We start from the raw sequence: 17,747 nt of genomic DNA, 5'->3' as shown, positions 1-17,747 counted from the left end.
GATATCAGCTCTTTCGAGCGGTTATTGTTCTATAGTAAAAGAAGCAAAATCGATACATGATTGCTTCTTAGTACACTGGATGGCAAATTACCTCTATCGCTCTTCTTCCACCCCTGACAGCCCTACTATAAAGCATGAACTGCGAGTTATACTCCATAGAGTGTTCAGCAAGAGAAACACTGAGAATCTATGGACACCAAGCAAAGCCGATCCTCTTACTGACCTGCGATGTTACAGCACTGCTGACTTTTAAAGTAAATAAAATATATCAGTGGGCGCCCTAATACAGGCAACTCCAAACCACATTACCAGTACTCAGCAGCCCCAACACCAGACAAACTGAGCTAGCGGTGATCCCGCTTTAATTATTACAACCAGCACCAGCACTGCAGAGAGCAGCCAAACTTCCTACCCACTGTGGTGTGGCGATATCTAGGAAACATACCCCAAGATATTGCCACCAAGCCACCTCCTTAGGTTGCCTGGGAAAATATCCGAATTTCTCTGATTGGTTGAAGCTTTAAAGCAATGAGTGCCGTCCATGCACTGACATCTGGAGAGGTACAGGCGACTTAAGATCAAATCCCCCAGTGGCATGTGGGATAGGGAGACCCCTGGCGACCCACGAGTTGGGCTAGGGCCCAATGTATTATGCCACACCAACATGCAGCCCTGTCCCTCTTCTTTAGGCTGTCCAGATCTTGTAACTGGAATACTAGGACCAGTACTACAGTGATTCCAGCAGTCCTATAGCAAATAATACAACTCAGTAACTACGAGATGCAGAGTTTCATTCAGCAATACTGAAGTGCAGTATCCCAGCAATCTACACTACCTCAGGTCAGAGGTGCAATACATCAATCTACTGTACTGCAGCCAAGTAAGGTAGAATTTGAACAGGACACCACTGAATTGAATAGAAATCCTGTTCCTACATAGTTTGGAAGTGAGGACATCCTCAGCTTCAGATCAATGCAATAGGCGAGGACACTTTAGTATAACATGCCTAAAAAGTGTCTCTAAACCTAAAATAAAGAAATGTACATTTTTCATAAAAAAAAAAAAAAAAAAAAAAAAAGAACTTGTGCAAGGTTACACGTGTGCAAGGATACAAGTGTGCAAGGCGGACGGCCGACTGAGGTTACACTCTAGACATCACTATGACAAATGCAGTTTTAATTCATGACAGTTTTAACACATACCAAAAAGACCAACATTTTCCAGCATTTGTCAAGACCACTGTTAGTATTGTTAAGTGTTTGACATAGCAATCAATTATTCGCTGTTGTAGCGAGCATCCAAACTGCATAATCTCATGCTGAACACCGCTCAGGGCAAAGAATCATGGGCAGAAGATAAGAACCAGTATATAACTAAACCGCACTGAGAAAAGTATAGACACAACAGGGTTACATAGCAACATAGGACAATTGTTGCAAAATACCAGCTCACAAGAGTCAAATAACAAGCTGTGTGGATGCTCGCAAAACAATCTACAATGACAAAAATGTATTTAATAAAAAAAAAAAAACATAACAAATATTACTTTTATGACATTGGTGAAAAAGAGTTGACCGACTTCTTCTAAATGTACTACAATCCCAACCAATAGATGGTTACTGAAAGTTGTTATAATGTAATTATGCGCACTCCTCTTCAGTAAATATTAAACATCGGAATAGACAGTGAGATTTACTAGATTAAATGAATGTTTTTCTTTTCGCTGTTCTCCTTGTTTATAGAAGCCAATTTATGTGACGTTTAATAAATGGAAGGTATACTTTGCATGTAAGCCGTCCTGTGCTGTAGATGTCAATTACATTTTATAGTTACATTTGTTTGAGAAAGGTAACACATAAACATGAAGAAGAAAAAGTGTTCTGACAAAGAGAAATAAGAAAGAGTGAAACATACCACAACAAGGTTTTGCTTACACTAAACACATTAACATTTAGAAAGGTTAATTGGGCGCTTTTTACTGTGTTAGTAACATTTTATCCCATCTCTAGTAGATTGGACTTTAAGTAAACAGTGCTGAACATACAGACATACGGAGGGCACAAGAATTGTTCTGTATAAGAGGTTGTCATTATAAACATGGGAGGGGTTGTAGGTTTTTGAAGGGACCAAAATACTGTATAAGTTATGTACCATTTATCAACAAGAGGAGAGAGGAGAATGAATGAGGAGTATGATGGAGGAGGAGAGAGGATGAATGAGGAGGAGTATGATGGAGGAGGAGAGAGGATGAATGAGGAGGAGTATGATGGAGGAGGAGAGAGGATGAATGAGGAGGAGTATGATGGAGGAGGAGAGAGGATGAATGAGGAGGAGTATGATGGAGGAGGAGAGAGGATGAATGAGGAGGAGTATGATGGAGGAGGAGAGAGGATGAATGAGGAGGAGTATGATGGAGGAGGAGAGAGAATGAATGAGGAGTATGATGGAGGAGGAGAGAGGATGAATGAGGAGGAGTATGATGGAGGAGGAGAGAGAATGAATGAGGAGTATGATGGAGGAGGAGAGAGGATGAATGAGGAGGAGTATGATGGAGGAGGAGAGAGGATGAATGAGGAGGAGTATGATGGAGGAGGAGAGAGGATGAATGAGGAGGAGTATGATGGAGGAGGAGAGAGGATGAATGAGGAGGAGTATGATGGAGGAGGAGAGAGGATGAATGAGGAGGAGTATGATGGAGGAGGAGAGAGGATGAATGAGAAGGAGTATGATGGAGGAGGAGAGAGAATGAATGAGGAGTATGATGGAGGAGGAGAGAGGATGAATGAGGAGTATGATGGAGGAGGAGAGAGGATGAATGAGAAGGAGTATGATGGAGGAGGAGAGAGGATGAATGAGGAGTATGATGGAGGAGGAGAGAGGATGAATGAGAAGGAGAGGGAGAGGAAGGAGGAGAATGTAACCACTCCCAGGTGTGTACTCTCTTTGATCCTCCCCCTTGGTGTAGAGAGTGGAGGACAGCAGTGTAAATTGCAGGCTGCGTATGTGTATTCTATGGCCACCACTTGGATGCTCTTTCCATTGTATTGTGGTGAATTGGTTATGCTCTGTATCGTATGGCGGTCCCTAGGATGCTCTCTGTATCGTAGGGCGGTCCCTAGGATGCTCACTGTATCGTAGGGCGGTCCCTAGGATGCTCTCTGTATCGTAGGGCGGTCCCTAGGATGCTCTCTGTATCGTAGGGCGGTCCCTAGGATGCTCTCTGTATCGTAGGGCGGTCCCTAGGATGCTCTCTGTATCGTAGGGCGGTCCCTAGGATGCTCTCTGTATCGTAGGGCGGTCCCTAGGATGCTCTCTGTATCGTAGGGCGGTCCCTAGGATGCTCTCTGTATCGTATGACGGTCCCTAGGATGCTCTCTGTATCGTATGGCGGTCCCTAGGATGCTCTCTGTATCGTATGGCGGTCCCTAGGATGCTCTCTGTATCGTATGGCGGTCCCTAGGATGCTCTCTGTATCGTATGGCGGTCCCTAGGATGCTCTCTGTATCGTATGGCGGTCCCTAGGATGCTCTCTGTATCGTATGGCGGTCCCTAGGATGCTCTCTGCATCATAGGGCTGTCCCTAGGATGCTCTCTGTATCGTATGGCTGTCCCTAGGATGCTCTCTGTATCGTATGGCGGTCTCTAGGATGCTCTCTGTATCGTATGGCGGTCCCTAGGATGCTCTCTGTATCGTATGGCGGTCCCTAGAATGCTCTCTGCATCGTAGGGCTGTCCCTAGGATGCTCTCTGTATCGTACAGGATGGGGGTCATTAGGATGCTCTCTATCATATGGCGGTCCCTAGGATGCTCTCTGTATTGTACAGGAGGGGGGGTCATTAGGATGCTCTCTGTATTGTATGGTGGTCACTAGAATTCTTTCTGTATAATAAGTCACTAAGTTGCTCTCTGTATTGAATATCCATCACTAGTACTGGGCAAATTAGGCAGGAACTTGAAAGAACATTTGGGAGATATTTGCAACTATTCGCCTTTTCTTAAATGCTGAGCGAACCAATTAGTGGTGCGTGCATCATGTAAGGGAAGAGGAGAGGGTGATGGAGAGGGCTGAAAGGAGGCACTACCCATAACCGCCATGATGCTGGCCAAACCCCCTCCAGGGGCTTGGTGCTGCTTACAATAGGCCCTTCACAATTTTCAGCTCCGGGCCCATGTGGCCCTCATGATGAGTGGGAACAATATGTAATTAACACAGAACTTCTAATCTCAAGAACAAACTCATTGGAACATGGTCTGTTCAACCCATATGCTAATTTGGGCCTTTATCATCTTGTGGCCTAAGGCATTTTTCCCCAATGACGTTGCCCTTAAGCCAGCCATGTATACTTGAAAAAGCTGTGTAGAGGTTATGAAACCTTTTTTCTACTATCAACTTCTATATAAAAAGATAGAGAATATTACTTGTACAGGAGGTTCTGGGTAGGGCTCATCTACAGTTCAATTTTTGTAAGAAAATATAATCTAGATGTACCTTTGCTGAAAATATGGATTACAAGTCATCACCTGGCACATCGGCACCACTGTATACACAGTTATATTATACCACCCACAGAATGCCGTCCTTTTTCTCCTATGTCTCTGGCACGACTGATTATTTAATATACACACCCATAGTGACCTCTACATTTACTTCCCACAATCTCCGTTTACTGTACTGCCTTCCCGGGGTTTTCTTATTTCTGAAGTCAAAAGCAGTTAAAAGATATAAGTGTCTAGAAGGTCACAATGGATGGCTCCCCGTTCCCCCGAGCACTGTGTAATCTCAGGTCACCATAGTAACATCAAACTCTAGAGAGTAGGAAAAGAATATTGTATCACACAGGTTCTTTTATAGTCTCGGTGGCCCACGATTATTGTGTTATTTGAGTCAAACTCAATCGCAGTTTCAGAACATTGACGACCTTCCCTGGTGGTTGTAACTAATATTTGCTTTATTGACCCTCTGTTGCTAGTCTTTTAAAGGAGCGGTGAGCAAATAAATAGATTTTATTCTCCATAAAAGAAAACAGCTGGATAGAACCACAACAAAAAATTTAACCATTCTGAATGCAGATAACTTGTGTACGACTCTAGCTAAAAATATTCAAGCAAAATCCACTGTTCATTCTTCCCTGACTTTACAGTACAAATGTGTTAGATAGGTGTGTTGGAGTATTTACTCACCCCTACATCACATACAACTTATACAACAAAATACAGATCTTATAGGCAATGCCGAAAAAATGCTCCAATGACGAAGAATGGTATGTCAGTTATACCAACATCTTATTTCAAGACCTCATTAGCCATGTTCCTGTGTGTCTACCCACCAATGTGTAAAGATCTCTGCTGTTACCTAGGATGCTGCAAGTCTATCACTGAAAAGGACACAAGATAGAACAACCACACCTTTGTAAATAAGCCATTTCAAAGTGATGGACAAAAATGTTCACCAATTTAGGCGGTAATGCAGCTTTCAGCTAGCAATATCACGAGGAAACACTAAATATACTCAATTTTCATATATTTATATGCAGTCCATTATTTAGCCCTTTCATTTTCGAACATTACAAAAATAACAAGATATACAGATGTGCTCCTTCAATGGGGATAGATGAAAAAGCGCCCGAAATATAAAAACGAAAATCGTCAGGGGGTGGCTTGGCGCCAGAGACAAGTTCAGCTAACAAGGGCGTCCCTCTCTCTGCCAATCGAGGCAGAGTGGCAGTCCGATTTGCCATTATCATCACTGAAAATTATTTGGCAGAATTATTTCTAACAACAATATATACAAATATTATATAAGAGCATATATTTTTGCAGCAGTCATATGCCTTAATAAAATACATGTATTACAGGAATTCAATTCTATTTAATTTATCAAAATATGTTCAGAGTGTATTACGATAGAAGTACCCCTCTTACAAAAAAACAAAAAACAAATAAAAAATAAAAAAAAAATTCTGAGGAGATTAAGAGTTTGATGTTTGTAGATAAAGTTTCCCTGAAAGGTTTTATGGAAGAAAATGGACTAATGATACCACAGTCATTGTCTGCCAAAATTTGTTAAATGTGCTCATTATCCAATTAAAGATTTTGGATGTGTTCTTATGCACACTTACATAATTTCAGCATACCTCCCAAAACATTTAGAATCACAAAATGAGGACAAAATAATCCCCATCCCCACCCATCATCATCATCATCTATTTATATAGCGTCACTAATTCCGCAGCGCTGTACAGAGAACTCACTCACATCAGTCTCTGCCCCATTGGGGCTTACAGTCTAAATTCCCTAACATACACAGACAGACATAAAAAGAGACTAGGGTCAATTTTGATAGCAGCCAATTAACCTACCAATATGTTTTTGGAGTGTGGGAAGAAACCAGAGCACCTGGAGGAAACCCAGGCAAACACGGGGAGAACATACAAACTCCACACAGATAAAGCCATGGTCGGGAATTGAACTAATGACCCCAGTGCTGTGAGGCAGAAGTACTAACCACTAAGCCACCGTGCTGCCCAAGCTCCACCCATAAACTGGCAACTTACTGAAAAACCCCGCCCACTTTTGTTAAGTCCGACCTCTTTCACACCCTATAAAAAGAGATGTCCTGCCAAAATCGGGACAGCTTGGAGGTGTAATTTTACTTTTACTGCAGATAAACTTTGTGTAGATTAATACTATATAAAGGATACCTGCTGCCTGAATGGGGCCATTTTGTTGGCTGAACCAATATTTAGCCTATTAATTCACTAAGTACTAGTGACACGACTGAAGCCTGAGGTGGAAAATGTTGCATACCTCACGAGGACATCATTTCCTAGTGAATTGACGGGCTACATCCTTAAAATATATAGATTCAGCTTACAAAATGGCTGCCCTCACCGTGGCCCGGCCGTAGGTACACTTTAAGGCAAAGATGCTGTGAAAGGAAAGTAACTTTTTTTGCAATTTTAGTCAGGTAATGTAAATATTTTTCATGTGACAGAGAGCTCTCCACAATCATATTTTGGTATTTGGCGGTAATATCGGAATGAGATTGAATTTGTCCGCTGAATAAACATGAGTTTAATGTTTGAATTATTTAAGTGAACCTCTTTAGCACTTAAGCTTCTACATCATATCTCCTCACAATATGTACTTTCGCAGCGTGGGGCTTTAGATTTAAAGAAAAAAAAAAAAAACAACTTTATCATTTTAAATTTCACCTCCGCACAATAAATGTCACTTTTGTAACAACGAACCTGATTTATGAACTAATATGATGGAAAAAGAGTATTCACAATGGCAAAATGCATCCAATTTTCTGCAGTTTCAGCATGAAAGTAGCTAATTATTAAAATCAAGTGAAATCTCAGCACGGCAGCTGTGGAGAGTTTATAGACGAAACGCTTATTAAGGCACAGTAAGGAGAGTTATTCCAATTAAAGGATGTTGCAGAGTTTAAATACAAATAATAGCAAGTACTGTAAATGGTCATCGTTAAACAGGGGAAAGAGCCCTCTAAGAGGATTCAGAAAGAGGTAGGTTTAAAAAAAAATATATAGCTTAAAGAGCACATAAAAATTCATTAATACATATCAAAGGCTGCGTACCGCTATGTTGAATAATTCATAACATTCTGAGGAAGATTACTGTGCTTTCTAGTTCTGTAGCAATCTGCAGTAATATTATAAGAGAAATGGTTGAGCCATTTCCCGAGTTGTAAAAAGAACCTTCTCCCGATTTGCTCTCTAATACTGTAAAAGTACAAATAAAACTAGTATTTGACATTAAATGTTATGTATTGCTAATTAAATAAATGAAGTTTATACTAATTATTTCCACCATGGTGTTTTCCCCTTCTTAGCAGCAGTTGGCCACGTTCAGAGGAACGTTCTTAGCTAACAGAGCAGACACATCGTGACTGACAGCTTTGCAGTCTTGCTGCGCAGTAATGCACTGTGTGGACCTGTGGTTTCATACGCTGGTGAAGGACTAGCAACGTCACAGCAGCTCAAATGACTGCAGACACAGCCTAAAGCTAGGTACACACTACACGGTTTTCGGCCAATAATCGGCTAAATCAGCCGACATACGACCGCTCGTTCAAAAGTCGGGTCAGTGTGTGCAGTGACACGATGGTCGAAAGTCTGCCCAAATGGACGATTGTCGCCTCATTTGGTTGGTCGTACCGTTAAATATTTTCGCTCCAATCTCGTTTCCATTGTGTAGTGTGAATAAACTTCCGACCGATCCACAACAGCGAGTACGAAATTACAGTCATTGCTCACGACAACATGGCTGTAAAAAGTCGCTTAAAGGAAAGTCCGCTCTTCCCTTTATCTTCCTAAACTAGGCTAGTGTGTGTGCAGTCCATGGACCGAGCGATCGGAACATCGATCGCATGTAAAATCAATCAGCATAAAAAGTTGGTGGAAATTTCTGTAGTGTGTACCCAGCTTTAGTCACCTGTATCCCATCCAATTTAGCACCGCCCTAAAGATTTGGGAGAACCTTCAGCAGTCCATGGGGCGGGCAGGTAATAATTTTTAACCGCAAAAAGTCTAACGTTACAACAAAATATATAGAGTAAAACAATTCCAACTATACAATTGGATTCCATGCATTCCAAAAAGTTCTGTCAATCTGAAATCAATTAAATTCTATTACCAAATTGTATTGAGTGGGTACCTTCAGTTTGTTACAAGACTGAACTGACAACGAAACCACAGATTGAGCCAAGCTCTGCGAACCCTTCTAACGGTGGGAACGATACCCATTCAGAAACATATCTGAGTACTGCTTATAATAGTATGAGAAATGTCACTGCTTCCCGAAACTCCATAGAGAGATACAGAATATAACCATTATATCTAAACACAAATGCACATTACATTGTGCTGTGCAGTAATATTTCATAGGAAATGAAAAAGAACAACATTATTGTATTATTTTTTTTTTCTTTCAAAAGAAAACGGTTGCACAGGCCAAGGTCATTACTAGAAAGCAGAATGAAGAAAGTCTCTAAGCGATTTGCAGTCCGGGCATGGGTAATCGGGGTTGGAAAGCGAAAAGGAAAACCAATTACAGCTCCTTGAATGGAGGACAATGGCTGCAGTGTTACTCTCACCAGACCATAGACACTTGGCCACATCTAGGGCAGGAGGTCAGAGGATCCCGCTGAGCAGTGTTCTGCGTATTTACATTTACCACCTCCTACACAGAAGAAAGCCTGTACGCTGGCCTACATTTCTCCCCAGTACTTATTCGGGTCTTTAAAAAAAAAATAATGTATTCCTGACTTATAAAATCACATTATATTTGTCCTCAGAGGCTACAAAATTACAGAATTGGCAGTACACAAGCCACTTTCTTTTAAAATAAAAATAAGGTTATTCTAAGCACTGGGCACAATTCACAGAACCAGTGCCAGGCACACCTCTCCCTCGCCCGCACACGTTACAGGTACTGGCATCTGCATAGATTTTTCGCTGTAGAAAATAAGTACGTGCAGCTTTATAGAATAGTTCTTTGTAAAAGCAACACACCCCTGGGAGCTCCTTTGCAAAATAAAAATAAGGATTATACCAGGTCAAAGAGAAGTTGATTTTTTTTTTACAAAATATTCTACAATGAAAGCATGCTGATATATTCCCCCGACTTATTGGCTATTACAATAACTGTTTGACATGAAATAACTGAAGGGTTTATACGTAACTAAAATATCCCCCTTTCACTCCTCTGCAGCCAGTTGCCATGAAAGGAGGGGCTTCTAGACAGGCAGACAGTGACTGACAGCCTGGCAGACTTGCCACTCTGTGGATTGGTTGATTCATACCGGGAAGGGGGGCAGTGATGTCACAGGAACGGATATTACTGCACACTCAGGTTTCCGACCAGTAAGATATGCCATCAGGACACTACCATAAAGGAGAGCGGTCGGAGCTAGGTGGCAAGGGGGGCAATATATTTGTTGGTGCCCTGTTGCGTGGGGGCCCCTTATGCCTCACTTATATAATTTAGCTCTGTGTCAGTTTGACACTGAACAAAGCTCCCATGTATATTGAACATAAGCAGATAACTAATATTTATGTGCTGGTGAAATAGTTATCAGTTAGATTGTCTTTCTTCAAAGGAATTTCAAATGGAGCTAAGCAGTTTCAGTTTATAAAAAACACAAAAAAAAACACCAAAAACACACCATACTTAGCTGGTACAGCTTAAAACTGTATTGCAGTGTTGGCTAACCTGTGACACTCCAGGTGTTGCTAAACTACAAGTCCCAGCATGCTTTGCCAGTATAGAGCAGCTTATTGCTGGAAGGGTATGCTGGTACTCGTAATTTCACAACACCTGGAGTGTCACAGGTTAGCCAACACTGCTGTATTCTGTTACTTACAGAATCCAAGTTCTTATGACGTGTATAGATAAGGCATCTGTTTATTAGCGAATTTTTCTAGAAATACATTGAAATATCATTATACCCACAACTAATGTATTTTCTCTAGTCTGCTTAGATTTGAGATATGTACTTTTCTATTTGTTAGCATAATGCCATATATTTCACACTTGCCCAATCGTGATATGTCTACGTAATCTGTACTTCATGAACAGATGTCTTTGTATTAGTAAATCAGAGTTTATGCAAATACCAGACCTGTGTGTACTTCACTGACTCTCCAGCTGGGCGTATTAATCCGATACACCTTATCTGATCACTGACCACTCAAGAAATATCGCTGTCACAGAATAACGTGCATCTATAAAACATAGCATATTCTATCCAAGAGTAATCCTAATTTTGTTCCTTTGTCTAAATTAAGAGGTTAGTGTATAATATTTCTGTTGGACTAATCCATAATCTCTATATTGCCTCATAAAGCTATACTGTCAGTTTTGTTTGCAATACCCATCATAATAATAATAAAAAATATGTATAAAAAAAAAACAAAAACAAAAAAGTTTGGGGGCGTGGTCTCTGGGCAGGGGTGGGGTTGATAACACTAGAGGCGTGACAAGCCCAGAGATTTGCAGCTATGACAGATACCAGACAATGGGACGACAGTCACAACTGCCCTAATCTACCCAAAGCCTGTGAGGAGGGATAGCATCGAAATAATGGTAACTACCAAAATAATGTAGGATTGGGTGTAATAGTGTCTCTGTTATTACTGTACTGTTATGTAGTACTGGGTGTAATAGTGTCCGTGTTATTACTGTACTGTTATGTAGTATTGGGTGTAATAGTGTCTCTTATTACTGTACTGTTATGTAGGATTGGGTGTAATAGTGTCTCTGTTATTACTGTACTGTTATGTAGTATTGGGTGTAATAGTGTCTCTGTTATTACTGTACTGTTATGTAGTATTGGGTGTAATAGTGTCTCTGTTATTACTGTACTGTTATGTAGTACTGGGTGTAATAGTGTCCGTGTTATTACTGTACTGTTATGTAGTATTGGGTGTAATAGTGTCCGTGTTATTACTGTACTGTTATGTAGTATTGGGTGTATTAGTGTCGCTATTACTGTACTGTTATGTAGTATTGGGTGTAATAGTGTCTGTTATTACTGTGCTGTTATGTAGTATTGGGTGTATTAGTGTCTCTGTTATTACTGTACTGTTATGTAGGAATGGGTGTATTAGTGTCTCTGTTATTACTGTGCTGTTATGTAGTATTGGGTGTAATAGTGTCCGTGTTATTACTGTACTGTTATGTAGTATTGGGTGTATTAGTGTCTCTGTTATTACTGTGCTGTTATGTAGTATTGGGTGTAATAGTGTCTGTTATTACTGTGCTGTTATGTAGTATTGGGTGTATTAGTGTCTGTTATTACTGTACTGTTATGTAGTATTGGGTGTAATAGTGTGTTATTACTGTACTGTCATGTAGTATTGGGTGTAATAGTGTCTGTGTTATTACTGTACTGTTATGTAGTATTGGGTGTAATAGTGTCTCTATTACTGTACTGTTATGTAGTATTGGGTGTAATAGCGTCTCTGTTATTACTGTACTGTTATGTAGTATTGGGTGTAATAGTGTCCATGTTATTACTGTACTGTTATGTAGTATTGGGTGTAATAGTGTCCATGTTATTACTGTACTGTTATGTAGTATTGGGTGTATTAGTGTCTTTGTTATTACTGTAATGTAGTATTGGGTGTAATAGTGTCCATGTTATTACTGTACTGTTATGTAGTATTGGGTGTATTAGTGTCTCTGTTATTACTGTGCTGTTATGTAGGCTCGGGTGTAATAGTGTCTCTGTTATTACTGTGCTGTTATGTAGTATTGGGTGTATTAGTGTCTCTGTTATTACTGTACTGTTATGTAGTATTGGGTGTATTAGTGTCTGTTATTACTGTACTGTTATGTAGTATTGGGTGTAATAGTGTCTCTGTTATTACTGTGCTGTTATGTAGTATTGGGTGTATTAGTGTCTCTGTTATTACTGTGCTGTTATGTAGTATTGGGTGTAATAGTGTCCGTGTTATTACTGTACTGTTATGTAGTATTGGGTGTATTAGTGTCTCTGTTATTACTGTGCTGTTATGTAGTATTGGGTGTAATAGTGTCTGTTATTACTGTGCTGTTATGTAGTATTGGGTGTAATAGTGTCCGTGTTATTACTGTACTGTTATGTAGTATTGGGTGTAATAGTGTGTTATTACTGTACTGTTATGTAGTATTGGGTGTAATAGTGTCTGTGTTATTACTGTACTGTCATGTAGTATTGGGTGTAATAGTGTCCGTGTTATTACTGTACTGTTATGTAGTATTGGGTGTAATAGTGTCCATGTTATTACTGTACTGTTATGTAGTATTGGGTGTATTAGCGTCTGTTATTACTGTACTGTTATGTAGTATTGGGTGTATTAGTGTCTTTGTTATTACTGTACTGTTATGTAGTATTGGGTGTAATAGTGTCTCTGTTATTACTGTACTGTTATGTAGTATTGGGTGTATTAGTGTCCATGTTATTACTGTACTGTTATGTAGTATTGGGTGTAATAGTGTCTCTGTTATTAATGTACTGTTATGTAGTATTGGGTGAAATAGTGTCTGTTATTACTGTGCTGTTATGTAGTATTGGGTGTAATAGTGTCTGTTATTACTGTGCTGTTATGTAGTATTGGGTCTAATAGTGTCTGTTATTACTGTGCTGTTATGTAGTATTGGGTGTAATAGTGTCTCTATTACTGTACTGTTATGTAGTATTGGGTGTAATAGTGTCTCTATTACTGTACTGTTATGTAGTATTGGGTGCAGGGCCGTAACTAGGGCTGTGCTACAGGGGCAACCGCCCAGGGCGCAACGCTGAAGGGGGGCGCAATTTAGGAATATTTTAGGTGAATTTGGTTAAAATTGAGGGCGAGGGGGGCGGCATTTGTCTTTCTCGCCCAGGGCACTAGAATTCTAAGTTACGGCTCTGATTGGGTGTATTAGCGTCTCTGTTATTACTGTACTGTTATGTAGTATTGGGTGTATTAGTGTCTGTTATTACTGTACTGTTATGTAGTATTGGGTGTAATAGTGTCTCTGTTATTACTGTGCTGTTATGTAGGCTCGGGTGTAATAGTGTCTCTGTTATTACTGTGCTGTTATGTAGGCTCGGGTGTATTAGTGTCTGTTATTACTGTACTGTTATGTAGTATTGGGTGTAATAGTGTCAGTGTTATTACTGTGCTGTTATGTAGGCTCGGGTGTAATAGTGTCTCTGTTATTACTGTACTGTTATGTAGTATTGGGTGTATTAGTGTCTCTGTTATTACTGTACTGTTATGTAGGAATATGTGTATTAGTGTCTCTGTTATTACTGTACTGTTATGTAGTATTGGGTGTAATAGTGTCCATGTTATTACTGTACTGTTATGTAGTATTGGGTGTAATAGTGTCTCTTATTACTGTGCTGTTATGTAGTATTGGGTGTAATAGTGTCTCTGTTATTACTGTACTGTTATGTAGGCTCGGGTGTAATAGTGTCTCTGTTATTACTGTACTGTTATGTAGGCTCGGGTGTATTAGTGTCTGTTATTACTGTACTGTTATGTAGTATTGGGTGTATTAGTGTCTGTTATTACTGTACTGTTATGTAGTATTTGTGTAATAGTGTCCGTGTTATTACTGTACTGTTATGTAGTATTGGGTGTAATAGTGTCTCTGTTATTACTGTGCTGTTATGTAGTATTGGGTGTAATAGTGTCTCTGTTATTACTGTACTGTTATGTAGTATTGGGTGTAATAGTGCCCGTGTTATTACTGTACTGTTATGTAGTATTGGGTGTAATAGTGTCCGTGTTATTACTGTACTGTTATGTAGTATTGGGTGTAATAGTGTCTCTGTTATTACTGTGCTGTTATGTAGGATTGGGTGTTGCCCTCAGCAGGCAGTTCACATCTTTAGGAGAAAAATGTGGAAATGCCGTTCCCATGCCCAATGAAACCACAGAAGCCGGCCCTCTGGAAACAACAATGGCTGTTAGTCTTACAAGCTGCAGTGCTTGGTTTTCTTTCCACTCTTCATCATAAGATTAAGTATGGGTTTTACTTTAGAAACCTCTGCAATATATCTTGTAACAGGCGGATTGGAATCCCATGAATTATGCAGCAGAATATGTAACATTACCATGAAAAATAAACAGTTTGCTTTTGTGTAATCACTGGAAAATAAAAAGATAATTTTTTATATTGTGATATTTTATCTCTACAAATATGAACTTATCTTAAATGCACGAGAGACGTAAAACACCTTCCTGTTCTACAGTGTTCCCATCTCCTACACACAGGAATGAACCAATATTTAGACTATTAATTCACCAAGAACTTATGACATCACTGAGGTGTGAACAGATAGTGCAGCCTATCTCCAACGTTGGTTCAGTCCACAAAACTTGTTGCCTCTATAAGTAACAGGTACACAGACAGCTGAAGGATAGGCACATCTCACAAGCGCTTTGGTCCTGATGATGACCTACAGCCCATTCACCTACCTATAGTTTGTTTGTTTTTTAAATCAGGACTGAAAGTCAAAAGCCACTTAATAAGGTAAACTCGCCACTACAGAAATGTACTGTTTAGTAGATAAGACCCATCAGTGTGTCTGTATGCAACACAATTTATCCCAAATAGCAGTTGCATTTGGCAAAATTACATTAAATTTAGGGGAACAGTTCAATTTAAAAATAAATAAATAATATTATTCCCCCACTTTTGCAAATGTTAACATGTTTCACAACAAGTGTGACTCTCGATTGGACAACAATCCTCTAGACTCTCTGGTCCTGCCGCAAAGATGAATACAGTGACCATATTCCTGTGTCCAACAGATGCGCTGGTAGTTTAATTCTTTTATTCCCCTAGTCAGGTGTCTACAGTGCCTAATGTTAAACACAGCCATGGTGATAATTCTGCAGAGATTAATAAATATAGGTCACCTTGAACTGCATTTTAATTACAGTGAACACATACCCATAGAGGTGCACGATACTAAAATATTGTTGTTTTTTTCATTTCAACAAAATATTGCTTCATAGACTAAAACACAATATAGACAATATTTTATTGCAAGATAATAGAGTAATGTTAGAGTATACTACTGATAGACAATATGGTATTTGGTTTTATGTGGGTATGCCCACAAAACAGAACAGAGAAATGGGACATTAAAATGGTCCAATCTTCAAGGAGTTCAAAACCAGTGTATCAACAGAATCACTTCCCTCCTAGATATCGGGAAACTCTTGTAGCTGCAAACAATACATAGTACAGGGCTACAGGGTTGCTCCTGGCTGCCAAGGGAAACCATCTACAGTGAATTACTGCCGATTATGAATGAGGTATATCCCTTGTTTGGGATAACTACTGCTCCACACGTTCTGTCCTCTATTAAATAACAAACTGAAGAGGATAAAGATAAGAACTATAGTCAAAGCCATGTCTTTTTAAATAAACGAAAAATACACTATATGGACAAAAGTATTCGGACGCTTGACCATTACAGGGACTGTGATGATATTGTATTCAAATACATATACTTTAATATGAAGTTAGTCCCCCTTTTGCAGCAATAACAGCTTCCACTCTTCTTGGAAGACTTTCCACAAGATGTTGGAATGTTTCTGTGGGAATTTGTGCCCTTCAGTCTGTAGAGCATTTATGAGGTCAGGCACCGATGTTGGACCATAAGGCCTGGTTCGCAATCTCCATTCCAGTTCATCCCAAATGTGTTCGATGGCGTTGAGATCAGGGCTCTTTGTGGGCCAGACAAGTTCTTCCACACCAAACTCCACCCATGTCTTTGTAGTCCTTGCTTTGTGCATTGGGGCACAGTCATGTTAGAACAGAATAGTTGAAAGCATAGCATTGTCCAAGATGACTTGGTATGCTGAAGCATTAAGATTGCCCTTCACTGGAGATAATGGGCCTAGCCCAAACCCTGAAAAACAGCCCCATACCATTATCCCTCCTCCACCAAACTTCACAGTTGGCATAATGCAGTCAGGCAGGTAACGTTCTCCCAACATCCGCCAAACCCAGACTTGCCCATCAGAGTGCCAAACAGAGAAGCGTGATTTGTCACTCCACAGAACACATTTCCACTGCTCCACAGTCTGGTGTCGGTGTGCTTTACCCCACTCCATCCGATGTTTGGCATTGGTCTTGGTGATGTTGGGCTTGCATGCAGCTGCTCGGCCATGGAAACCCATTCCATTAAGCTCCCGCCGCAGAATTTTTGTGGTTACATTAATGCCAGTGGAAGTTCGGAACTCTTCAGCAGAACGTTTGCGACTTTTACACACCATGCTCCTTAGCAGTCGTTGGCCCCGCTCTGTGATTTTGCATGGTCCTTCACTTCGTGGCTGAGTTGCTGTTGTTCCTAAACGCTTCCACTTTCTAATAATACAGATGACCGTGATATATTCAGCAAGAATGAAATTTCACGAACAGTCTTATTGCAAACAAGGTGTCCTATCACAGTACCACGCTTGAAGTCACGGAGCTCTTCAGAACGACCCATGTCGTATCAAAAATATTTGCAAATGGAGACTGCATGGATAAGTGCTTGATTTTATACACCTCTTGCAACGGGTCTGATTGAAACACCTCAATTCAATAATTACCAGGTGTGGCCAAATACTTTTGTCCATATAGTGTATAAATCATATTTCATTTTACACGGCATCTTTAAACAGATCACTTCTGGAATATCCCTCCTTATCGAATTAAAGAAGGTCACTGTTATTATAATTCTGCAATCTCGCTAGGATCCAAGATATTAACTTACTAGCTTTCTACATAAGATATGGTCACATTCTGCTACTAAAGTTCTAAATACAACATCTTTTTACATAAATTGGTACATAATGTAAGTAGTAATTTTACCTCAGTATTTATTTAAAACAATATTATATTTAAATAGAACTGAAATATACATTATAGAGATTTTGTTGCAAAAGGAAAACACAGTGCATATATTGTCTCACTTTAGAATTTGGTTAAATAATGCGAGGCAACGAATATATTAATTGCTGAATAAGAGCTCTTGCTTACGGACCTGTTCTACTGATTTTGAGTTTAAATCTGTCCACTCACAGGCAGATCTGGTTGAACGACCCATTCTGCCAATGAATAAGTGAGCACTTTGGCTACACAACATGACAGCATTCTTTGTTTTCGTCGTGTTGGTTAAGAAACTTACACACCACCCATGGGTAATATCTGGTGATCAGATTTTATGTACAAATCCAGCAAGATGGGA

The 17,747-nt window shown here is 39.8% G+C and overlaps 1 protein-coding gene across 2 annotated transcripts in view; it reads right to left on the bottom strand.

Annotated features, from left to right (window-relative positions):
• RGS12 (regulator of G protein signaling 12) overlaps window positions 1-17,747 on the bottom strand; it is a 145,328-nt gene that overhangs the window by 109,570 nt on the left and 18,011 nt on the right. The gene's annotated exons all lie outside the window — the stretch shown is intronic.

Source organism: Mixophyes fleayi, chromosome 1 (assembly GCF_038048845.1).
Source record: "Mixophyes fleayi isolate aMixFle1 chromosome 1, aMixFle1.hap1, whole genome shotgun sequence".
NCBI lineage: Eukaryota > Metazoa > Chordata > Amphibia > Anura > Limnodynastidae > Mixophyes > Mixophyes fleayi.
Note: the sequence above shows the minus strand (reverse complement) of the source record. Positions and strands in the feature narration are given on the sequence as shown.